The sequence below is a fragment of the Oncorhynchus mykiss genome, chromosome 18, assembly GCF_013265735.2.
Source record: "Oncorhynchus mykiss isolate Arlee chromosome 18, USDA_OmykA_1.1, whole genome shotgun sequence".
In the NCBI taxonomy this organism is placed as follows: domain Eukaryota; kingdom Metazoa; phylum Chordata; class Actinopteri; order Salmoniformes; family Salmonidae; genus Oncorhynchus; species Oncorhynchus mykiss.
The window spans coordinates 48,023,094-48,050,149 of NC_048582.1; the positions used below are offsets into that span (position 1 = coordinate 48,023,094).

Consider the following 27,056-nt stretch of genomic DNA (forward strand, 5'->3'; position numbering starts at 1 on the left):
CTGTCTGAGTCTCCCTAGTCCCCACCCTGTCTCTGCTTATCCTCACTGACTCAGTCTGTCTGAGTCTCCCTAGTCCCCACCCTGTCTCTGCTTATCCTCACTGACTCAGTCTGTCTGAGTCTCCCTAGTTCCCACCCTGTCTCTGCTTATCCTCACTGACTCAGTCTGTCTGAGTCTCCCTAGTCCCCACCCTGTCTCTGCTTATCCTCACTGACTCAGTCTGTCTGAGTCTCCCTAGTCCCCACCCTGTCTCTGCTTATCCTCACTGACTCAGTCTGTCTGAGTCTCCCTAGTTCCCACCCTGTCTCTGCTTATCCTCACTGACTCAGTCTGTCTGAGTCTCCCTAGTCCCCACCCTGTCTCTGCTTATCCTCACTGACTCAGACACTCACTGCATTCTTTGTGCTGTACTGCCTCAGAGCAAGACAGTAAATTCACTAGCGGTTAACTGGGAGAGAAGATGAGGAAGGGGTCAAATAAGAAACACACACACACACACACACACACACACACACACAAACAAGAAACCCACACACAAGGAGAATTAATCCTGTGCAATCACGCTGTGGCTATTTTTACATGTCTGACTGCTTTGAGAGTGTTCGTGAGTTTATATTTAGCTATCCTTAAGCAAAAGCAGTGTTTATATAAGCTCTTACATAAAATACAAGGCTTTACTCTCCTGTCTTTCCCGGTTGTTGCTGTCTGTACCTGTGCTCGACTTTCCATTGTCCATCATGTCAATCAATTATCTATAGGCCTAATGGTCATCCACTCAATAGGCAGCAGCAGCCGTAGCAGGAGTCAACCAGGATAAAAGACAGATAACCTTCTGCCTGGCAGAACACACCCCAAGTAGCAGCTCAAAGGCTTATACTGTATCTGTCCCCAATATCCACAGTAGCCCACTACTTAGAATGGATCAAAGTACTGGGCATGTGTACTAAGTGTTACGATAGTATGGACAGTGGAACGAAGCAACAGTGTATGACCGTCTAATGTCAGCTAGCCAGGTGGCATGTAGTCCGACATGTACAGACGCCCACCCACACATACCCACATACACCCACACTCAAACCCAGACCCAAACACACCCACACTCAAACCCAGACACACTCAAACCCAGGCCCAAACACACCCACACCCAAACCCAGACCCAAACACACTCAAACCCAGACCCAAACACACTCAAACCCAGGCCCAAACACACCCAAACCCAGACACAAACACACCCACACCAACACCCAAACCCAGACCCAAACACACTCAAACCCAGACCCAAACACACCCACACCCAAACCCAGACCCAGACCCAAACACACCCAAACCCAAACACATCCAAACCCAAACACACTCAAACCCAGACCCAAACACACTCAAACCCAGACCCAGACCCAAACACACTCAAACCCAGACACACCCACAGCCACACCGAAACCTAAATCCAAACACACTCGAACCCAGACCCAGACTCAAACAGACAGGCCACAGAGACCTTCCGTCACAGCCACAGGAAATGGCGACATGACCGTCTTGTGGCCCACATGAAGCTCTAAATAGTATCTGATCAGACAGGGTCTTGTATGTTCCCCTATGATCTAACCAATCTAACACGCCACCATGTTGATATGTACAGTACTGTAGGGCTGGGTGTGGTGGGTGACCCCTTTCTGTAGAACCCTGTTATTAACTGCTCCATAACAGGTTCATTACATGTATGTAGTTCATGTATTTACTCAGTCTGTACAAAGGACACTTCAGAGATTCATTTGGAAGTAGAAACCTGATGGGTATGCTTTGCTCACCTCATTTAGTCTAACTGATTCTGATTTGGGTTCGATTCTCGCTCTCGTTCTCTCTCTTCCGCGGCTATTTCTCCTAAACATTGTGAGTGAAACAGTACAATGTTACAGTGAAGTACCTGTCGATTGAGCTCACTAACTGCAGAACAGAAGAAAGCAGAGCCCTAAAGCAGACCCAGTACCACACCATGCGGTTCTACTCATCTAGAATGTTCCTTTCACATGATGTTATAATGCACCATCATGAACCATTTAGTAGAGCTACTATGACGATGTTCCACAAGTATCTAACAATCACGATCAAAGTTTATCCCATTCAATCTCGACCAGCAGTTTCTGAACAAAATATACAGTACGAGTCTTGCCACAGGGCCATCAATCCACAAATAAGATATCATTGATATAAAAATATTTTTAAAAGGGTCTCTTATAGGAAAGTGTTCTAAATACAATTAGACAGACTGAGAAGTGGACCGTGAAGGGAATCCCAACGAGGACATGAATGGGAGGCGTTGTGTGGTTAGAGAAACCATGTAGAAAATAGAAAGAGGAACTGCTACCTTCAGAAAGTGTCACTGCACTAGTTACGTCTTGGAACCCAACCCCTCTTCACTTTACCAGGAAGAAGGCGTTATGAGGACGGCGACATTTACATTGTGCATGTCGGCACCTGTCATCACTGGAGAAGTAGAAACAAAGAAGAGATACAGGTGACACTGAAGGTGAAAACCAGGAAATGGGATCCAGAAGATAACAATTGTGTAGCTGGTCCGCACTCACAAAGGAGAATGAAGGTTTTCCAGAAGATAACACACGCACACCAACCCCTAGGAACAGAGTCGGGAGGCTGATTGCGTAGTGTTGATAACAACAGTCATGCAGAAAGGCTTAGCAGGCCGTCTGTTCTGGCCTTCGTCGGTGGGAAGCAGCGTTATATGATGTAACTCAACGTCACTAAAACACACACTCATCGGAGGGATTGATCCAAAGACAGTAGAGGTGATGCACTTAGCTGGCTGAGGGGTTCAGCAGGATGTACAGCAGTAAACTGTTGGGAAGACAAAGCCTGCCACACAAAGCCAGCCAGGCTGGCTCCCTCTATTTCTCTGTAACAAGTAGACTTTTGACTTTGCGTGATTTACTAGTGTGACCCACCAGGGTTTCGATACCGGTTCTCCAGCATGCCACAAGACTGTGTTTTTAACCCGCTGAGCTAAAGCGTGGACATTAGTTCAACGAGAAACACAAGTCTTTAAGTATCTGGCAGGTTACTCATCACAAGAGTGCAGTTCACCAAACCAGCTGTTACATGAGCACATTCTGGTTGAACTGAGTTCCAATAACACACTTTCAGATCCAGTGCTTTCTCCTGGTCCCTTTGGTCTCACAGAGCAGTAATGCCAAACCAATCGTCTCCCATATCAAGGTGATGTAATGCAGAAAGAAAGAGAGAGAGAGAGAGAGAGAGAGGAAGAGGAAGAGAGAGAGAGGGGAAGAGGAAGAGAGGGGAGAGGAGGTAGCCAAATGTTCTCTTATTTCACCAACAAAAAAACAAAACACTGGCTGAGAGCTGAGCTGGGGCAATCTGCCAACAAGCCCCTGTCCAGGAATCTATAGCAATCACAGAGGAGGAGGAAGTAGAGAGAGAAAGAGAAATTGAAGGGGGGGGGGGGGGGGGGTAAGAGAAGGGAGAGAGAGAGAGAGAGAGAGAGAGAGAGACAGAGACAGAGGAAGACAAAGGCAGTGATACTGTGGGCAGGGAAGCACTAAGGACAATATTTTGACATCTGTCGGTGAAGCCTGCAACTGATATCGATAAAAGCTGTTCAACTTAGAGGGGGACAGCTACGCTTGACACTTGAACATTTTAACACTTGATATAAGAAAAATTATCAAAAAATAATCATCCACAAAGCAACTGACCAATCTGCTGGCCTTGGTAGCCAACCCAGAGAACCCATGACCTTCTTCCACTATGTAAGCAGTGTCTGTGTGTGTGTGTCCATGTAGGTGACTTGTGAATGAGCCCTACAGCTGATGGCCTTCTGGCCTGACAGGCTGCTCTCTCCACAGGACAAAGGGAGAGCAGAGAGAGCCTGGTCCTGCACCTCACTGAGAGAGAGAGAGAGAGAGAGAGAGAGAGAGAGAGAGAGAGAGAGAGAGAGAGAGAGAGAGAGAGAGAGAGAGAGAGAGAGAGAGAGAGAGAGAAAAATAAAATACCCTGCAGGACCACACAGAACCAGCCAACCTCTTCACCTTGGTGATGATGCAGGCTGGTCAGAGAGAGGGCCTTCCACCTCACTGTGAAAGCAGGCTTTGTCCATATGCTCCCCACCATGGTCACACAGCACAATCCAACCCCTGACAGGACTGGGCTATGGGTCGGGGTCGGGCTCCGGGCCAAACACAGCACCCAGTCAACATGTGAGCTCATTCCCATACATACTGTAAACACATGAGCATACGGTGTGGTGTGTTCACATGAACGCACACACAAATACAAACTGTCTATACATTTTTATGTACACACATGCGTGGGCGAGCAAAAACACACACATAAGAGAGTGTGCCCTTTCATTAATGAGGATGATATAGAGAAAGAGGGAGGGGGTAATTTCCACTCCAAACGTCTTGTAAGCCGGTGCCAACAGGGAGGAAGTATGTTCACTTAGAGCTATTTGAACATTTCCGCTGTCGCCGTGGTGACCCAGGGAAGTCCTCCTGATGAATGGCCAAGACAAGACAAATCCCCTCTCAGAACAGGTCCTCCTCAACCTCACTGTAGCTTCTGTCTGCTTCAATAACTGGCATAGTAGAGATGTCAGTGTCTACAAATGGTCACTAGTTTAAGAGAATAACATTGATACAGTAACAATACACTCTGTCTTTCTCTCTCTCTGTCACACACATTTATAGAACTCACGATTTCCTCGTGACTGTTTTGTTTCGATAGCAGTGGAGTGTGTGAGTGTGCTGGTTGGTTAGGACAGTGGGAAGGAATTTCAAGATACTGTCAAATGGAAACAAACAGTTGTTCCAATCGGATGTCCAAGCTAGTAGAGTAATGAGTTCTGGACATAATGTATCCTACTGGATCATATAGATCAATGGTGGACTGAACTGAAAGTCATTTCCTGTAGATGATTATCAGCATTAAGTAGGCCCAATGCACTGAGCTCTCTAGATGAAGGATTTGTCATCGTGCTGCTACTGTGTACTCTTATGTCTAGGACTAAGGATTATGAGTTTTTGTGTGTGTGTGTGAGACAGACAGACAGACAGACAGACAGACAGACAGACAGACAGACAGACAGACAGAGCGTGCGAGAGAGAGGCTGACTACAGAGAATGGTTCCTCTCATTCACCTCCCAAGTTCCAACCTGCATCCCACTGCTGGCTTGCTTGTTCCCTGGATGGGAGAACAGATGCTGCTGGAAGTGGTGTTGGAGGGCCAGTAGGAGGCACTCTTTCCTCTGGTCTAAAAAAATATCCCAATTCCCCAGGGCAGTGATTGGGGACATTGCCCTGTGTTAGTTGCCGTCTTTCGGCTGGGATGTTAAACAGGTGTCCTGACTCTCTGTGGTCACTAAAGAACTCATGGCACTTATAGTAAGAATAGGGGTGTTGACCCCGGTGTCCTAGCTAAATTCCCAATCTGGCCCTCATACCATCATGGCTACCTAATCATCCCTAGCTTCCAATTGGCTCATTCATCCCCCTCCTCTCCCCTGTAACAATTCCCCATGTTGTTGCTGTAAATGACAACGTGTTCTCAGTCAACATACCTGGTAAAATAAGGGTAAAATAAAATAAACGGTTGGCTTGATGAGTGACACCACACACCCACACTAGTTACTGACACCTGAGGGATAAGGAAGCTGACAGGACTTCCAGAAGCAAGTGTAGGATGAATATCAATGTTGTCCTCACCAGGCTAGACTAATCTTGCCTGAACAGACCCACACTCACAAAACACACACACTTTCAGGACCCCATCAATCAGGCCTTTATTGTGGAGTGGCCAGACAGAAGCCACTCCTCAGTAAAAGGCACATGAATGGCCTGAATGTCAAGCCTCACATCTGGAGGAAACCTGGCACCATCCCTAAGGTGAATCATGGTGGTGGCAGCATCATGCTGTGGGGATGTTTTTCAGCGGCAGGGACTGGGAGACTAGTCAGGATCGAGGCAAAGATGAACGGAGTACAAGAGAGATCCTTGATGCTGTAATCGCTGCCAAAGTACTGAGTAAAGGGTCTGAATACTTATGTAAATGTGATATTTCCTTTTTTTTTTACATATATACATACATACACATATAAACATTTGCAAAAATGTCTAAAAAACAGTTTTTGCTTTGTCATTATGGTGTATTATGTGAAGATTGATGAGGGAAAAAAACTATTTAATCAATAATAAAATAAATCTGTAACGTAACAAAATGTGGAAAAAGTCAAGGGTTCTGAATACTTTCTGAAGGCACGGTATGTGTTCTGACTCGAACCGGAATGGATTGTGAGCCTGTGTTGGTCCTCAAAGTGTGCTCATGTTCAGTACCAAGAATAAACCGTGCCCCATTCTGACCCTAATGTCAAGCACGGCAAGCTCCATTTGGGCCCTGGGCCTATCAATGTCACAATCACAGCATTATGCTCCTGCATTGGCTAAACACTACAGTTCACAGTGGAAAGTTCAACTCGGTGCTACCTCAGTGGCTATTAAAGTATTATATAAAGGTGTTGCACCTGCGTGAATGTTCATGTTGTTATTGTTTTACATCCATCCCTGAGGCTTTAAGGTCATTTTGTGCTGGATGGGTTTTTACTCAATAGCACCTAGAGTGATTGTCCTGATGTCCTTGGTCTCTCCTCTACACAGTCACCCCCACAGCTGAGAGAGGGGCATTTCTATTCTACCACACAAACAGAATCTGGGCCAGACGTCTACTAGTGTTGTTAGAGGCTCGTTGAATACGAGGTCACAAAATATTCAACCCAAATATGGCATCATCCTCAAGGAAAATAATAATACAGCAGCAGCCTTGTGACCCTCTTCATCATCATCATCACCCATAACTGGGTCGGAGTGGAGGTTTATGCAACGGCATACAATCAACATTGACCATCAGAACACACAACTGTATGATCACACACACACACACACACACAAGCCTATTCCTGCGGTCATATGTCTAAGACTAAGGAGGAGGGACGCCTTGGAGGAAATAAATCATAATGCTGCCACTGGACTCTCCATGAAGCCATGGGAAAGATTCTCTCTATGCAGTCACACACACACACACAATCTGTCAGAATAATGCCAAACATCCCACCTCTCCACAGCTAGGGAGTGAGACAGTGTGCCCTCTCCTCTCTTTGCATGCCAAACTGACACCCAATAACCCAGCACTGAATTATGTGCAATGGGATGTCAGGACTGATCATTTTGAGGGCTCCAGATCCCTGGCCCTAAGCGTCAACTTTAAATGCCAGGTTGAGTTTAATTCAGTAAAAGCTAAACCAACTAGTCAAAAATGCTAGTCGAAAATGCAGCTTGGATAAAGTAATCAAGGTTTTGGTGTTGAGATTGGATCAATGGGAAGCATTTCTTGTCCAAGGCCTATAATTTTGAAAATCATATTTGCAAATTAAGAAAATACACCATGATGAGGCCTACATATGTCTTGTTCTCTCTATAAATTCAACTAAGCAAAATAAATTCCTTATGTGTCTAAAACCGACATTTCAACAGCTTGGCCTGAGATGCCCTATGTCTTTACGACATTCCAACCTTCTTGATTACACGCAAGATGACAGTTAATACTATATAAAGGGCACGTGGTATCGAAAATCGAAGCACTCTTGAGCTGTTGATGGACTCCAACTGTCACATGGGTAATTCTTCTTGTGGCGTACTATTATTAACTAATGCATCGCATGACAATATAATGTGTCCGTATTTCACCAAGAAAGAGGTACTTGCAACACAGAGAAGGCGGCTAAGTGCGTGCTAGATGATAATGGAGAAAGCGTCACCGGGGCGCATGGATGGACGCAGCGTCGTCCACAACATTCTCACTGACTGCGATGCGGCAGCGTTACGACACCGTTCATTCCGAGGAACCAACGCTGCCAGCGTCAAATATAGTCTCTGGCGATCTAATTCTTATCATTGTCATTTTCTGAGTAAAATCTGATTTCAGGCTAATATCAGTGGACGGGGAAAGGATGCAATGCACCTCAAAGAACAAGTTCCGGATCTGTGCAGACAGACAGGCACAGTGAATACTGGATAGATATAGAATGTTAGGAGACTGTATAGATATAGACTATTCACAATGCATTGCTTCAATATATCCAATATTATAGCTAAATATTCTACCACCGCAGTGACATAATATTAAACCCACACGAGCCGAGCAGTTGTGATTTTCTAGACTAATATTTATTGATAATGATATGATTTCGCGTGGGGCTGACAATCTCGCGGACTGTACGGGATGCTCTCTCTACCGCCGTCAGTCACATGGACTTCCATTCACAGAATATGTCAATTCATAGGGCATGCTGTGCAGAATGACCACTATATTTACAGCTATTCTAAAATGGATATGAAATAGGCATACATTATGTGACCTCCATTTTATGTTGTAAAGGAATTTCACTATTCTCGCTTTCGAAGATTGGAGGGGAAAAGGAGGCATCCCTGTCCCACGGATGCTGATGTGGGATTGTGGGTTCTGACATTCCTGAGAGAGCGAATCAGTGTGATGCACGTTGGCAACATCTGATGCACGTTGGCAAGACCTAATCGAACGACAAAATAATTCGAAAAAGTAGTGGCATAATCTTTTATCAAGATGTCTTAAAAATTAAAACACAACGAGAGCGTTTTGTTATTGATACATTTCCATGGTGAATCAATAGCCTAGGCTACTGTAAAATAATGTCTGGTAAAAAGATAACACATGGCCGTACTATCGCGTGTTGTAAAGTAGTGGCATAATCTTTTATCAAGATGTCTTGAAAATAAAAACAAAACGAGAGCGTTTTGTTATTCATAAATTATATCCGTGATGAATCAATAGTTTAAGGATACTGTACAATTATGGCTGATAAAAATATAAAAACACATGGCCTTCTGATCGCATGTTGTTCCGTTGCCTATCAGCATAATGTAGCCTAGCGACTGTGTGGCAAGCTGAACCACTGGTTTCGCTCTTCCTTCTATCTTGTCTACCCATTTCACTTGAACAATGACAACCCCAGTCTTGGAACTGTCCCAAGACTGTACAGAATAGAGGCAGCCGGTATAGGCTACACATGCACACAACCCTTGAGCATCACAAGGCATGCTGCCTCATACTGTCTTCACACACAAATACATAACAACAAATTTCCCAAAGGTCGCGGTTTTGTTGGATAGGTTTTATGCACGCGATCTGCAAAGCGCGAGAATGCACAATAACCTGTAGTCATCTCGTGTGAAGAACAGTTACTCTGTCGCTACCGAGCTCCTAAAGGTTCCAAACAATGATACACTGTCCCCAGCATTACTGTACCTGCAGAGCCGCTGAACTTCACTTCGTTGCAGTGCCGTTGCCGTGTCTCCGCCACATATCACCACCCCTCATATCAGCCAGGGGCATAGCGGTATGCTAAATTATGGTAATAATGCCAGATGCTAAAATGTGAATAGCTGTCAACATTGCTGCACTGTTTGAGCCATGTAGGTTATTCCGCAACAGAGCAGACTTTTTCATAATCTAGCCTACCATGTAAACGGACTGCCCCAGGTTGAGAAGTGTTATTTTTATTCTGGCGGTGGCGGGATAGGGATGGAGGGTCCTCCTTATCCCTTTTCAAACTGATGCTGCGATTTCACACAGTAGCGCGCGCCAGTGTCCCACACACACAGCTGGTCCTCGCGACAGAACACGCTGCTTCGATCCACGCAGTTCCAGAGAAATACCCCGCCCACTTTAACAACTCAGTGGCATACTGTAGTCACTACAATGGAGAACACAGGCCTATGCCTTTTGTTGCTCTGCAAAGGCTCTATTATGGTATTAGCCTTACATTTAGTTTTTAGTAGGCCTATGATGTTATATATTTGATATCTCAGTTTGACCAAATCCTGGTGGGGGACTGGGACAATGGATAATAGTACACTGTAAAGGGGTTGCCATTAATTTGACAGTTATTTACAGGCAGCGCTGTGGCAAGTAAAATGCTGTATTTCATATTACAGTAGGGCCTGTAGCTATTGTAATATAAATGTGGCATGAAAGCAAGTACTGTGTCAATATCGTAAAATTGACTGCAATATACTGTAAAAACGTTTCATTCTAACTTCCTCAGATTGAATGGATGAATGAATTACATTTATTGAGGGGAGGGTTTATATTTCACAGTATTTCCCTGTAATTACAAGGAATTGGTGCAAGCAGGTTGGCTGGTTGGCAAAGTGTTTAAACATTACAGCATATTAATAAATATTTTATATCACTTGCACTAGAGGTCTTAACAAAGGCTTCCAAATTGGCAGTGACCACAAGGCAAAACTGACCACAAGGACATGGCAAAATACTCATCCATTTAAGGTTTAAGACTTGCTGCCACTCCAGTGTGTCCCTTATAGATTTTAAATTCATGGGGCACTATAACCACATAGGAGTTAAATTGATACAGCATTCTCATTCACGACTGCAACACATATCCTTTTACAGTGCAAGCTTCAACATCTGTTAATGAGCCGGAAACAACAATACCATGCACCCACTAGTGGTGAAGGTTTTGGGCGCTCAAAAGATTACAGTACCATACTCTATTCAGTGAGGTGGAATTACAGTACCAATTGAAATACAGCAATTTCCCATAATGCACCATCATTTACAGTATGCTGCAGTTAAATGTTTGAGTTTTTTTTTATTTTTTACTGTTGATAATACCTAAAATGACTAACAGTGTAACACAATAGACAATGTAATACAGTTGTGTAATGACTTTTCTGTAGCCTAATTCAATAAATAATGACTATGTAATATTAATGACTGCCAACAAATACATTAGGGGTTCTCACAGCTTTGATGCTTGAACCCCTAATTACATGATGAGCATACATCAGACTGTGAAGAGGTTCAATATTATTGCATTGTTTAAATCAAATATATAAACCCAAACCAAAAGTATTATCTTACTTTTACTTTTACTCTTCTTCAGCAAGTATTGTGTTACAGCCTGAATTGAAAATTGATTACATTTAGATATTTTTGTCACTGGCCTACACACAATACACCATAATGTCAAAGTGGAATCATGTTTTTCGAAATCTTTACAAATGAATTAAAAATGAAAAGCTGAAATGTCTTGAGTCAATAAGTATTCAACCCCTTTGTTATGGCAAGCCAAAATGTGCTTAACAAGTCCCATAATAAGTTGCATAAGTGCAATAGTGTTTAACATCATCTCTGTACCCCACACATAACATTTTCTGTATGTTCCCTCAGTCGAAAGTGAATTTCAAACACAGATTCAGCCACAATGATCAGGGAAGATTTCCAATGCCTTGCAAAGAATAATTGAATATCCCTTTGAGTATGGTGAAGTAATTAATGATAATTTGGATGGCGTATAAATACACCCAGTCATTACAAAGATACAGGCGTTCTTCCTAACTCAAATGCCGGAGAGGAAGGAAACCGCTCAGGGATTTCACCATGAGGCCAATGGTGACTTTAAAACAGTTACAGAGCCTAAGATAGGAGATAAGTGAGGATGGATCAACAACATTGTAGTTACTCCACAATACTAACCAAATTGACAGTGGACCTGTAGAGAATAAAAATATTCCAAAACATAGATCCTGTTTGCAACAAGGCACTAAAGTAATACTGCAAAGCAATGAACTATTTGTCCTCAATACAAAGTGTTATGAATAGTGGTGGCTGCATCATGTTATGGGCATGCTTGTAATTGTTAAGGACTGGGGAGTTTTTCAGGATAAAAAAAAATATTGTAAAGGTGCTAAACACAGACAAAATCCTAGAGGAAAACCTGGTTCAGTCTGCTTTCCACCAGACACTGGGAGATGAATTCACCTTTCAGCGGGACAATAACCTAAAACACAAGGCCACATCTACACTGGAGTTGCTTACCAAGACGGTGAATGTTCCTGAGTGGCTGAGTCACAGTTTTGACTTGGATTTTCAAGTAGATTTATAGCAAGACCTGAACAGTTTGGCTAGCAATGATCAACGACCAATTCGACAGAGCTTGAAGACATTTTTAAAGAATAATGGGCAAATGTTGCACAATCCAGGTGTGAAAAGCTCTTGGAGACATACCCAGCAAGACTCACAGCTGTAATTGCTACCAAAGGGCCTTCTACAAAGTATGGATACTTATTTAAATGAAGTATTTCTGTATTTCATTTTCAATAAATGGGCAAAAATGTCTAAAAACACATTTTCACTTTGTCATTATGGGGTAATGGGGTGAGAACAAGACCTCTGAGACCTCTAATTAAAACATTCAGTAGATAGCTGCTCTAAATTTAGCTTGTTTTTCCACACAGGTTGTTATTGTCTGTATCAGAGAGTTACCAAGTTACATTCAATACCAGAGTTGCCAGGTTATATTTTATACCAGGGAGTTGCCAGGTTATATTCTGCACCATAGTTGCCAAGCAACCCTCCTCCTGGGGTGCCATTAGCTATCCTCCCACCTGCAGGAATCTGGTCTGACCCTACTACACACTTGATTCTAATCTATAGAATCTATATAGATTCATGATAGAGCAGGGCTGGAGAAAAAAAACCCTGCAAGGCCCGTAGCTCTCCAGAACAGGAGTCTCCAACCCTGCTCCTGGAGAGCTACCCTCCTGTAGGTTTTCACTCCAACCCTGTTCCTGGAGAGCTACCCTCCTGTAGGTTTTCACTCCAACCCTGTTCATGGAGAGCTACCCTCCTGTAGGTTTTCACTCCAACCCTGTTCATGGAGAGCTACCCTCCTGTAGGTTTTCACTCCAACCCTGTTCATGGAGTTACCCTCCTGTAGGTTTTCACTCCAACCCTGTTCCCGGAGAGCTACCCTCCTGTAGGTTTTCACTCCAACCCTGTTCCCGGAGAGCTACCCTCCTGTAGGTTTTCACTCCAACCCTGTTCATGGAGAGCTACCCTCCTGTAGGTTTTCACTCCAACCCTGTTCATGGAGAGTTACCCTCCTGTAGGTTTTCACTCCAACCCTGTTCCCGGAGAGCTACCCTCCTGTAGGTTTTCACTCCAACCCTGTTCCCGGAGAGCTACCCTCCTGTAGGTTTTCGCTCCGATGCCAGTTGTAACTAACCTGATTCAGTTGATCAACCTGCTAATAATTAGAATCAGGTGTGCTAGATTAGGGTTGGAGAGAGAACCTACAGGACGGTAGCTCTCCAGGAACAGGGTTGGAGTGAAAACCGACAGGAAGGTAGCTCTCCAGGAGCAGGGTTGGAGAGCTCTGCTCTAGAACATACATTTTCCCTCTACCTGTGTGTTCACCTCAACCTACAGATGTATCCAGATGCACAGTGGCAGTCCTCATCCCCAGTGTGAGCATGATCCTAACCGGCTAATGCAACCAATATTTTCCGGATTCTCTCCTCTACCGCACCACAGTGGAGGCCCCAGACAGAGTCATAGCGTGATGGGTTCCCCCAACCAGGCCATTATATAACAGCATTATGTAGACTAGGTCTAAATGCCTGCTGTGAGGGGGACTCCACCACTATTGAACGGTCTGTCACAGAGACCCAGGGTAATCACACTAACAAGGTCACCCACTCACCAAGATCAGAACTACTAGTGTACAGGATTGAAAAATACTCCGATATATACAGTAGATTATTTTCTGTAAAAGAGCATGAGGAAGGATCTCAAAGTGATTGAATGAAAGCATGTTAATTCAACTAACATTGACTACCATAAAGCAGTCAGCTGAAAGTAATATGGCATGGCACTCACTTTATTTTCCACTACGTGTACATTACTTCAGTGTGTGTCCAGGCGTAATTCTGCTATGCTTAAACTCAAATGGTCTGATTGCAGTGATTTGATTTGAGGCTGAATTCATGGAATAACTACAGACCCATCTCTATGTGCTCCTTCTCTACCCCAGCCAATCCCATTTGTTCCTCAATGAATATAATGTTGGTATTGTGTTCAACCCCCTCATGCCAATCTTGTGATGGGGAAATCGCATTCCCTTGCCGAGAGAGTGTGGTGTGGCTGCATGGGTAATCCTGCGTCACAAGGAAATAAGAATAATCCTGTTGGAGTATGGTCATGTGATCAGGGTGATGAATGAAGCCAGAGGGAATTGGAGGTTCTGGAATCCCTGTTGGCTCAGACTGATGACATCATGCGATGACATCATGCGATGACATCATGCGATGACATCATGCGATGACATCATGCGATGACATCATGCGATGACATCATGCGATGACATCATGCGATGACATCATGCGATGACATCATGCGATGACATCATGCGATGACATCATGCGATGACATCATGCGATGACATCATGCGATGACATGATGCGATGACATGTCTTTGGTCTGTTTCCTCAACTTCTCAGGTGCTGGAATGTCCTACTGATAACATGAAGTAACACTAGTGTTGAACAGAATAAAGCACTTGATTACAAGGTTGCTGCAGCTATGACATGAACAAAGTGATTTAACTAGTAGTAGGCATTGGCTGTCCTCATGAATTGAGCGAACATGTTTCACTTTGAGGCAGAATGGCAGAGACAAAAGAAGTGCCATGGGCACTTTCTACTTCTCTGGAAGAGGTACGTAAAGAACTACTCATCTTAAATAAAAACCTAGCAGCAATATACAGTCATTTGAGGGGCAATAGTCCCACCTACAGGACCCTATGAACTCTTAAAATAACAATCTCACAATAGAACACTGGAAGACATTTCAGAGATGATCAGATGTATTACATTTCATCATGACAAGGAGGCACTAGAGATACCTTGACAGATATATGACAAACCATATACAAATTGGAATACAAAGCCAGTCTATGGTCTGACTGAATAGGTATTGTGTAGCAAATCTATAGGTTTAAAAGGCACTTTTACAAATCTTAGCTATAACAAAAAATGTATATGTACATTGGAATCAAAGACACGCTGAAATGTATAAAACAAATCAACTAAAAACAAGGAGAAAGTGCATTGGATGAACATAATCTTGTACACAACATCCGAGACTATGGTCATTTGTAGCAATGGCACCCTGCCAAACATGTCGTGGATGGACTGAGCAAGGTATATTGTGGAGAGAGGATCTAAATGTATGCAAACAGGTGGAACAAGTAAAACATTAACACCTGAGTGGAGTTTACTTGGCTGGTTTAACATATCGATCGTGTTCATACGATTTGAGGATTTATGAAGTCATTTCAGTAGATTCAGTGACCAGAGAAGATATTTTGAAAGCATGAAACCAATCCCATTTTTAACAAGATCAACAACAAAAAAGTAAATAAGTCCAACCTCAAGTATGGCTAAATGGAAATTAAACCTGGAATAGGGGATAGACTGAACAGTAAAATCATCTCCAGAACACTCAAATTAGTATCATACGTTACGATTGGTATAGTATGTATTAATTTGTCTGTCCACAATTTGTTGACTAACTAGGTGGCTAATGCTAATGTTAGCTAGGGATAATCTTAGCTAGGCTAGGGGTCGATGTCAACACCCCTGCTGAAATCTAATTAGCATAATAATAATAATAATAATAATAAGAAGTCCCCTTCAAAAGCAGTCTGTTTATTTCTTTATTTAACTAAGCAAGTCAGTTAAGAACAAATTCTCATTTACAATGACGGCATACACCGGCCAAACCCGGATGACACTGGGCCAATTGTGCGCCGCCCTATGGGACTCCCAATCACGGCCGGTTGTGATACAGCCTGGATTCAAACCAGGGTGTCTGTAGTGACACCTCTAGCACTGAGATGCAGTGCCTTAGATTCGGGATCCCGAGTGCTAGACATTTACATTGTTTTGCACGGGCTGCATCCACCGCATCCGTGAATGGCAGCCTTCCACATCTGCGATGGAAGGTAGCTGAGCTACAGCGTGTTTGTCAGACCATGAGACACCCCGAAAATCGGTCTTCTCACGAAAACGTCAGTAGCATCTGAACAGCGTGGCCTACAAAACTAATATGACCACTATGGGAAGAGGAATCTCATGAACACGCCCCCAACAAGCATCACGAGGACTCGTCTGAAGTCGGTACTGCCAACTTCTGTCTGTAGCGTCCAAACTGTTTGGACTACACACTAATATGACTCCTCGATGGAAAGGTGACTCTCACGTCATTTGTTTTGCTTGAGTGCGCTTACAAGCCTCGTCTGAAAGTAGCCCGGTACCAGTACATAAAAAAAATCATATGGACATATGGAAGTGGTTTAGTGCCAAAACATTTTTGGTTAAAGCTGCAATGTCATTTTTTTGGGCGACCCGACCAAATTCACATAGAAATGTGTGTTATAGATCTGTAACTCATTTAAAGCAAGTCTAAGAAGCAGTATACCTGTTCTATGCTTCCTGTTCTTAAGTTTTGTTTTTGCATCTTACCTTCGGTTTTGGACACCAGCGTCAAACAGCGGAAAATCCAATATTTTTGGTTATGAAAAATATATTTCACAGTGGTTTAGATAGTACAATGATTCGCTACACTATACGTGCTTGTTGTCACAAACTGAAATTAGGCGAACTATTCGTATTTTAGCAACCAGAAAATGGCAGTACAATTTCTGCATCTTTAAAAAAAAAAAAAAAAAAAAAAAATTGTTTTGTGTTTTCTGGGCTTATGTCTCTCAGACATATGACAGACACTTTAAAAAAAAAAAACTTCCTATTAATTTATTACTACCTTATGAATCTGTTATTCAATCCATTTCTATGGGCTAATAGCACTAAGGCCCAATTCAATGTTTCATAAAATAATGTGCGTGTGATATATTTATATAATACTTAAAGGGGTCCTAATATTCAAGTCGATAAATTATCCTCGGTATGAAAATCTTTTTTTAAAATCCATATGTCAGCTTAATAGAACCCCTCCGCAGGCTTAGACCCTTAAGGATTAAGGTTGATGTTAAGGTTAGCTAGCATGCTAAGTAGTTGCAAATTAAGTAACAATACCAAACATAACATATACTAATTTAAGTGTCCCTGATTTTCTTTTACTACGTTACGTCTAGTCAATGAGACCAGCCTGAAATAAAAAATAAGACATGACAATGGTCCCTTCCTTCAAGTAGCACAATTCAAAAAAACATTCCAAATAGTATAAATCAAAACATGCCAAACAGTTAAGTCCCTCAGCAAATCTGAAAAGACACCCACCCTCTTCCTACTTGGGAACTTAGCCCTGGATGGAATGTATGTCTTTAGTTGAAGTCTCGGTTAGAGAGGATGAGAGGAGCTACCAGGGTCCAGAGGTAGAAAGCCAGGCCTATCCAACTAGAGCCAATCTTCACCCACACAGCTGGCAAACAGCTCTGCATGGCCTGGTATTCTGCGTCAGGTCTGGGGAGAGATCAGGACCAATCAATCACATTTTGTTTACCATCAGAAAAACGCATAGTAGACCATGTGCGATGGATGGAAAATTGGGTCTTCGGAGTACCATAAGACTTTTATCCTGTTGACCTAAAGCCCAGGCATTAGCTTGGGGAGCTGACGCAAGGTCTAGAACAACATCAATCACCTCCGTTACACCTGTACACATCCCTACTCCTCTATCCCCTCAGACATAATCAAAGAAAACAGAGCTACTTACTGGTACCAGTTGGTGAGTGTCATCATGATGTAGAGGGAGGCCAGGCACAGGCTGAAGTGGAAGAAGGCGTAAGAGTAGGTGACCCCCTCTTCCTCGTTGTCCACGGCCCGTCTGACCCCGTCCTCCCCCGTGGCCGCCTCGTGGTCGTCTGCAGCCAGACCCTGGTCCTCCTCTGTCTGCATCAGCCTGTTCACCTGGGTGTTAGATAAACAGATGCTGCAGGGGAGGAGGGAAAGAGCAGGAAACCCACCAGAAAAAAAGGGAAGTGATGATGTGGACAGGCTCGAATAGTCAGGATTTAATTTGAAACATAGCTCTGAACCAGTGTCTCAAATCCAGTCCTGAGGACCCACAGGCTTGCACGTTTACTCTAGCTCAGTACTTCAATCAGGTGTCTATTCTACTGTATTTTAGTCTATGCCGGTCCAACATTGCTCGTCCAAATATTTATATATTCTTAATTCCTTTAGATGTGTGTATTGTTGTGAAATTGTTAGATATTATTGCACTGTTGGAAATAGAAACACAAGCATTTCACTACACCCACAATAACATCTGCTAAACATGTATACGTGACCAATAACATTTGATTAGTCTCTGGTCTGCTACAGAGTGCCCGGTCCTGTGGGTCCCCAGGATTGGTGTGAACCCTACTCTAGGTTGCAACTTCATACCTGGCGTAGAGAGTGCAGAAGAGGAAGATGACCAGTCCTATGATGCCCTGTGCATTCCACCACTGGACCCCTTGCCCTGTGGCAGTTGTAGGGGTGGAGGTGTTGTGTACCAGACTCAGCAGGCTGGGGTTACACTTGCGGTCTGTAGGGAAAGAGGTATAATATTGTCATTCTGATGAAGGCCATTGAAAAGACTAAATGTTATGCTTTTAACAAAGAAAACTACAAATGATCAGCTTTTAATTATGAGCTAGTCACATCTATTTGATTTACTTCTTCTCTTGTGATTCTTGGCTGCAACTCATCTCATGTTGGATGACGTGATCACTGATCATCTTTTGGGTAAAATATGCTTTGTCACATATACATTTGTTGTTCCAGACTTCCCATCAAGTGATTTCCATGAGTCAGTATGCAGCTATGTGAGTCATAGTTACATCAGGCCATCTTTAATGCATGACCTGAACCATGACTCTTAACCAATGACTGAACAGGGGCATCGGCAGGGTCATGACGAGACTTACTGGGGTTGTTGGTCATGGCGGACCATGTGACATACATGGTGTAGAGGGAGATGAAGGACGCTTGGAGCAGGCCTGACCTGGGCTGGGACTCCTGGGGGACAATACATAAATTAACACAAAACATCAGTGTCTAACTTTTGTTCAACTACATTCACATGAACAAATAGTTCACTGTGTCATTGTTTAACATTTTGATGATCTTCAAAATTGCAAACATTGCTAATATTGTCACCCCTGAATGAACTTCAGGATGTGTATACATTTCAAAGAAAGAGGAACAAGACTGAAACAGCCTGCAAAGAAACACTACTCAAAACTGCAGGAACTTTCAACAGTGTGCTGGTATCAATCTTTCTTGCGAGACTGAAACCTCACCTGAACTTTGGGCAGGATGGCAACGATGGAGACGATGATGCAGAAGATGAAGTTGAGGCTGATGAAGACCTTGTGTTCAGTGCAGTCGTCTCCCGTGGTGTAATAGACAGAGAAGGCCAGGACATAGTGCAGCACTGTGAAGGAGAGCTGTGGGGAAACAGAAGAATACATCCCATTACGGATGTTAGGAAACGGCTTTCCATTACCACTAGGAGAAAACCAGGATAAGGGTCAATTCATTAAATTACACTGAAATTCCTATTTTCTTCAGGAAATTTCAGTTTAATTCCAGAAAAGACTGAATAAATGAGTTAGAATACAACTTTTTAAATCAGTAGACTGATCAGTACCTGAGAACCAGCACTTGCCATTTCCCTCCTCAGCGTACTCCAGCCAGGACTGGTACCAGGTGTGAGCAAAGTCCACGAGCAGGATCAGTTGGATGATGATGAAGAAGGAACCCACCATGCCAAAGTAGAACCACACTTGAACACACAGCGAGTTTGTTAAAAGACAAAATGTGCAAGGTGTGTTTAATTGACTACAAGTTCTTGGCAGTGGCAATGCGTCACGTGGGCCATTCTGTTATTTAATGGTCACAACAATATCAGTTAGCACACATTTTAATAGTATGAAACAAATTGCTTGATCTAAGAAAGCATATGTGCTGACCAACTGGCAGGTGTCTTCACTGATATTTTCAACATGTCCCTGATTGAGTCTGTAATACCACATGTTTCAACCAGACCACCATAGTCCCTGTGCCCAAGAACATGAAGGCAACCTACCGAAATGACTAAAGACCCGTAGCACTCAAGTCCGTAGCCATGAAGTGATTTGAAAGGCTGGTAATGGCTCACAACACTATTATCTCAGAAACACTAGACCCACTCCAATTTGCATACCGCCCAAACAGATGATGCAATCTATTGCACTCCACACTGCTCTTTCCCACCTGGACAAAAGGAACACCCATGTGAGAATGCTATTCATTGACTACAGCTCAGCGTTCAACACCATAGTGCCCTCAAATCTCATCACTAAGCTAAGGATCCTGGGACTAAATACCTCCTGCAACTGGATCCTGGACTTCCTGACGGGCGGTCCCATGGTGGTGAGGGTAGGTAGTAACACATCTGCACGCTGATCCTCAACACTGGAGCCCCTCAGGGGTGCATGCTCAGTCCCCTCCTGTACTCCCTGTTCACCCACGACTGCATGGCAAGGCACGAATCCAAAACCATCATTAAGTTTGCAGACGTCAACAGTGTTAGGCCTGATCACCGACAACGTTGAGACAGCCTATAGGGAGGTCAGAGACCCCCATTTTCATCGACGAGGCTGTAGTGGAGCAGGTTGAGAGCTTCAAGTTCCTTGGTGTCCAAGTCACCAACAAACTAGAATGGTCCAAACACACCAAGACAGTTGTGAAGAGGGCACAACATACACAACACAGGAAACTAAAGATTTGGCAATGGTTTTCAGATCCTTAAAAGGTTTGACAGCTGCAACATCGAGAGCGTGGTTGCATCACTGCCTGGTATGGCAACTTCTCGCCCTCCGACCGCAAGGCACTACAGAGGGTAGTGCGTACGGCCCAGTACATCACTGGGGCTAAGCTGCCTGCCATCCAGGACCTCTACACCAAGCGGTGTCAGAGGAAGGCCCTAAAAATTGTCAAGACCTCAGCCACCCCAGTCATAGACTGTTCTCTGCACTACCGCATGGCAAGCAGTACCGGAGTGCCAAGTCTAGGACAAAAAGGCTTCTCAACAGTTTTTTCCCCCAAAGCCATAAGACTCCTGAAAAGGTAATCAAATGGCTACCCGGACTATCTGCATTATTTGCACTGTTGGTTAGAGCCTGTAAGTAAGCATTTCACTGTAAGGTCTACACCGGCTGTATTTGGCGCATGTGACAAATAAACTTTGATTTGGTCGCTTTCCCATTCCATTGTTGTTTTGGTACATTTTTGTTGAGTAAGGCAGCTTGGTGTCAACTGTGGTGGAGGGGCAGACGGAAAGTACAGAGCGCAGGCGTCGTTAATCTTCTCTGGTTGCGCTGAGGGTGCGTCACCGCAGCACTTGCTGAGCTAGCCAGCAAAAGCCCCTAATTGGTGCTCCATTGATTTACAGTAGCCGTGCCCGCCCAAGAAGGCTCATGGTCATTGGCCACAGTCCTATGCCCGGTAACTTTGATTGAACTGATGTGTCAACTTCATAGCTAGCTAGTTGTTTACCACGTCTTCAAGCTAGGTAGCTTAGCTAGCTGAAACATGTCGACTACCTTCGCTATCTCCTAGCAAATGATTTTGAAACTTAACATTATGAAAAAAAATGTATAGAAAATGTCTCAGTGCCCATTAGCCAGCTACATTTTAAAATATGTCCATCCATTAAAATAAAGCAAGCTGGAAAAGAAGATTCAAATGGAGTGGTTGGTGGTGGATCATGAAGCAGTGGCTAACATCACTTATGAGGTAGGTTAGCTATAATACCCTATAGGCTACATGTCTTATTGTTGATATCTGATGGCAGACTAATACCCATAGAACCACATGTACAAGAAGGGTTAGTTTAAATACCTTTGATGGAACTGTAAAGGTGCAATAGATGAAGCAAGGGAATAGTGTTATAACGTCGTATATCGTTAACCCGGCACCATTTGTATCAGGCAGCCGGAGTCGCGATATTGCAGACCAATTACTAGCTAGTTTACTCGACTACCATGGCCTTCCGTGCAATATAACCTAAAGATATGGGAAGTAGCTGTAAACCAAACCATAAACCAAATGTTATAGTGTTTGTGTGTGGCTCAACACTCCTATCTGGGATTGGATATTAGTGCATTTGTAACCGATGTGAAATGGATAGCTAGTTAGCAGGATGCGCGCTAATAGCATTTCAAATCGGTGACGTCACTCGCTTTGAGACCTTGAAGTAGTTGTTCCCCTTGCTCTGCAAGGGCCGGGCTTTTGTGGAGCGACGGGTAACGATGCTTCGGCTGTTGTCGATGTGTGCAGAGGGTCCCTGGTTCCAGCCCAGGTAGGGGCGAGGAGAGGGACAGAAGCAATTGTAGCCAGTGTAGTGTACTGGTTTCGATGCATTTGAGCTTTGGTGATAGAATTTTTTTGCCCACAAATATTTAAATGTTAAAAATCGCCACTGGTTATTGGGGTTTAGAGAAAAATATTTTTATAAAAAACATGAGCTGGCACACACCCAGAGAAAATGATGTATCTTCCTGCCTGGGTTGGCGCCCCCCCTTGGGTTGTGCCGTGGCGGAGATCTTTGTGGGCTATACTCGGCCTTGTCTCCGGATGGTAAGTTGGTGGTTGAAGATATTCCTCTAGTGGTGTGGGGGCTGTGCTTTGGCAAAGTGGGTGGGGTTATATCCTTCCTGTTTGGCCCTGTCCGGGGGTATCATCGGATGGGGCCACAGTGTCTCCTGACCCCTCCTGTCTCAGCCTCCAGTATTTATGCTGCAGTAGTTTGTGTGTCGGGGAGCTAGGGTCAGTTTGTTATATCTGGAGTACTTCTCCTGTCTTATCCGGTGTCCTGTGTGAATTTAAGTATGCTCTCTCTAATTCTCTCTTTCCTTCTCTCTCTCTCTCGGAGGACCTGAGCCCTAGGACCATGCCTCAGGACTACCTGGCATGATGACTCCTTGCTGTCCCCAGTCCACCTGGCCGTGCTGCCGCTCCAGTTTCAACTGTTCTGCCTGCGGCTATGGAACCCTGACCTGTTCACCGGACATGCTACCTGTCCCAGACCTGCTGTTTTCAACTCTCTAGAGACAGCAGGAGCGGTAGAGATACTCTTAATGATCAGCTATGAAAAGCCAACTGACATTTACTCCTGAGGTGCTGACTTGCTGCACCCTCGACAACTACTGTGATTATTATTATTTGACCATGCTGGTCATTTATGAACATTTGAACATCTTGGCCATGTTCTGTTATAATCGCCACCCGGCACAGCCAGACGAGGCCACCCCTCAGAGCCTGGTTCCTCTCTAGGTTTCTTCCTAGGTTTTGGCCTTTCTATGGAGTTTTTCCTAGCCACCGTGCTTCTACACCGGCATTGCTTGCTGTTTGGGGTTTTAGGCTGGGTTTCTGTACAGCACTTTGAGATATCAGCTGATGTACGAAGGGCTATATAAACACATTTGATTTGATTAACAGTGAATAAACTGCAAGCTATAAAAACAAAGGAGATTTGCACACTCCATATGAATAATCCCCCAGTAATTTATTGGGTAAAAAACAACCAATGTTGCAGCATCACTGTGCCTTCTTCAGGGTGAAGAAAATATGTAATATCGTAGGAATGGTGTATACCTGTGTTGAATGTCCCGTCTGGAATGAAGAAGGCTCCTACAGTTATCCCCAACAAGGAACTTGAAGAACCAGTATATGAGAGGACAAAGCCACAAGCATTCATTCAATAAAATCACCTCATACAAAAACAGGTCCTGTGTCTGTGCGCCATAAAAAAATAAAATAGACTGGTCATATTTTTGGGCAGTATCATCCTTTAAAAAACCTTCTGTATGTAAAATAGTGTAAAATCTTCCAATAAAATTTGGAAAGTAAATAAATGTGACTCTGGATGACAACATGCGGTTGTTTCCAACATTAGTGCTTTTTTCCTAAAGTTAAAGCTGCTTCGTGTTTTGTTTCCTTGCCATGACACTAACGAGTATTGGGATACTGGTTTTATCCTAGCCCTAATATTTTATGCTGGTATGTAAATTATATGAGAATTATGTTCTCTGGGTACATAACCCAATTTAATTATATTACTCTCAGTCTGCAGACCAGAATGTGTAAGGTCCTGGTCGAATGAAACAGACGGAGGCCCAGCTAAAATAGTCAAAAAGGTGTATTCACAGAAACGTTCTAAAGTCAAGAATACAAAACAATTAATTTTATACTGACTTCTCACACCCACACAAACATGTCCTGCTACGCACACACTGTCTGTCTCACTTCCCAGCCGACAGATATAGCGACCTTGTCCTTGAGACGTACTCCCTGTTCTCTCCCAAATCTCTAGTCAGGTCGACACCAAGCTCAGACAGTCTGTGTTTAAAATACCATAAAGACATATTGTTTTACCCTAATTCTGACTAGGACAACACATTTATTGATTATGATTTTAGACATACTAATCAATTCCATACAATTATATGTTTCAGGGTAGAATATTCTAATCATTCAATTAACAGACAATTCTCACCTATCAATAAACAAATAAGAGTGTGGAGAATGTGGCACTGCCCTGGCCTGGCCAGCAGAGGGCAACATTGTGTCCCTGAAGATCACCATCCACTACTATAAAAAGGTCAGCTACATACCTGTTCTGTAGGGAGGCTCGGGGGTCCTTGCTGCTGCGAACGCAGATCATGATGATGGAGAACAGGAAAAAGAAGCAGACCATGGCAAAGCACATGCGATACACAGACTTGTAGCCCACGATGACGTCACAGTTCACCTTGTTCTCCATGCCTGGCATGGGTATGGAGGTTCCACCCACACAGAACCCTGGTATCTGACAGATCAGTAAAGAAACAGTAGGAATAGAACCAACAACGTACATTGACGACAGCATCAAAACGTTTTCGTCAACCACTGGGCCATCTTCACCAGCTTGTGTGACCAACTGGGTTCGAACCAGGGTCTCCTGCGAACCACAATCCTGTTAACCCGCTGAGCTAAAGCCTTGGAATTAGTTCAGGGAGCTAACACAAATATGTAGGTCTCAGGCAACTCTACTCATCAAGCAACCAAGACCAGGGTTGTGTGGTGGTACCTTCCTGAGCTGAGTCTCCATGCCAGGTAGGATCATGATGACAGAGACCAGGGTCCCCAGCAGCAGCAGGAAGGAGAAGGCCAGCCGGGACACAGTGGCGTTGTAGGTGGAGGGACAGCAGACAGGGAGCAGAGCCACACAGACACGATGCCTGGAGGAGGGAGGTGAGGGAGAGAGGGGATAAGAAATAGGACTGCACAGACGAGTCGTTTTTGGTATGCCAGAGGGAGAAGGAATGAGGGGGCAGATGAGCTAATGTAGCAAACGCATGCATGGTGTGTGTGCACAACAAAAGTACTGTGTGCTACAGCCAGTTATTGTTACGGCAACCATCGTGTTTTCCAGCCAAACGAGCCCAGACAACTGAAGGTAGTCAGGCCAGTTACAATGACAAGGGCTGCCAGTCATACGGTTAGAGTACAGCAACGAACACAGCCCCCTGCCTGATGTGCCCTTTCTCAACCTATAGCTTTACATGATTCCAGGTCTTCCCTCTCCTTGCCACCTCAAATATGCATCGGTGGAGATCCAAGATCCCTTTCAGATGTGTTTTGAGAAGAACCAAGGATAGGATGGGAGGAATCGGGACAGATGAATTGAGAAAGAGACCCAGTGTTGGGTACGTGTTGTATGCGGTCACAGAAGGTTCGTGCTCGACGGGAGGCATCCCTCACTGCTCCTCTGATGAGTCAGGCAGATAGTCAAGTCAAGATACGATGTGTGAACTACTGAGGCATAGGCCAGATCAGACCAGAGACATGAAGCATAGTTTAGTCGAGCATAGGGAAGCCTATGATGTGGCAGCAGGGAAGGATCAGCCATCCTTCATTAAAGGATTGCAAGCTATGAAGACTGTATGCACCAGGGTAGCAGACCATGCAACATGCAGGCGAGCAGCACTCATAAGCCTTGCCTCTGGAAGGTGTAACCGTTTAAATTGTCGGTTTTTTGCTGACCTGAGAATGTGGGACAAACTTCAATCGAAAGGGTCAATAGGTATATCACTCTAGGCATGGTAATTTGCGGTGTGTGCGTCCAAAATTTGAAGAAATTCACCTAATGGCTCGAGTAGGCCTAGAAAACCTTTTATTTCACATCATATTTATTTAACATGATCACTGAACTTGCCCGTAACACGGCATGAAATATGAAAGGGAATCATTTTAGTCGTGCAGCTAATTATGAAACTGATGACTTCTGCAAACAAGTGTCTGTTTTCCAAACGTAGGTATTAACGATCAACATAAAAACACAGAATATACCTACGGGGAAAACAGAGGAATGTGTGTATTTACATACGAAGCCACAAACAAACGTCGTTGCGCTCTCTCACTCTTACAAAGTGAGCAAAACGACAAATAAAGAAGTTAAATAATTGATACTTACACAGCTGGCGATTGAACACAATGCAATACGCGCTCCCATTTTAGTTTAGAACGAAAAACCCCGTCTTAAGTAAACGTAGAAAACACCCAAAAGTCAATAAGTGTTAGACTTCAAACTTAGAAAAGACGTTTCTTAAAATGTGTAGTTTCCTCCGACGCCATCAACCAGCAACAGGGCATGTCTGAAGAATCAGTTACACCCTGTTGTTCGTCCGTAACTCAACACCGTTTACGGTGATAGGTCCATGGGTGTCTTCCATCCAACTTCTGGACTAATCAGCTGCTGATGCGTTGAATAATTGAATAATACAAAATAGGCTAGACTACGACTTAAAGTACTGAATTACATGTTTTATATTAAAAACAAAAGTGTTCTGTAATAAAAATAGTTGACACACACAGAGAAATGTACATTTGTACATCATATAAATCCTCTTAATGCTTGTTGATAGACAAATGAAATCCTGTACAGTCAAATGTGTAAATCACCTCGTTCCCTGATTATTCAACATCACTAGGGAGCAGCATCAGTAGTAAACCACGGTCCATTTACCCCAGTTGGACTTGTTTGCACTTGACAAATGTTATGTTGTTAGAGTAGTTAAGTCCTCTGTAGCAGCTAGTTCCAG

The 27,056-nt window shown here is 43.8% G+C and overlaps 1 pseudogene; it reads right to left on the reverse strand.

The window, feature by feature from the left end:
• Positions 1-14,764: 14,764 nt before the first annotated feature.
• LOC110496403 lies at positions 14,765-26,627 on the reverse strand (annotated as a pseudogene).
• Positions 26,628-27,056: the final 429 nt, after the last annotated feature.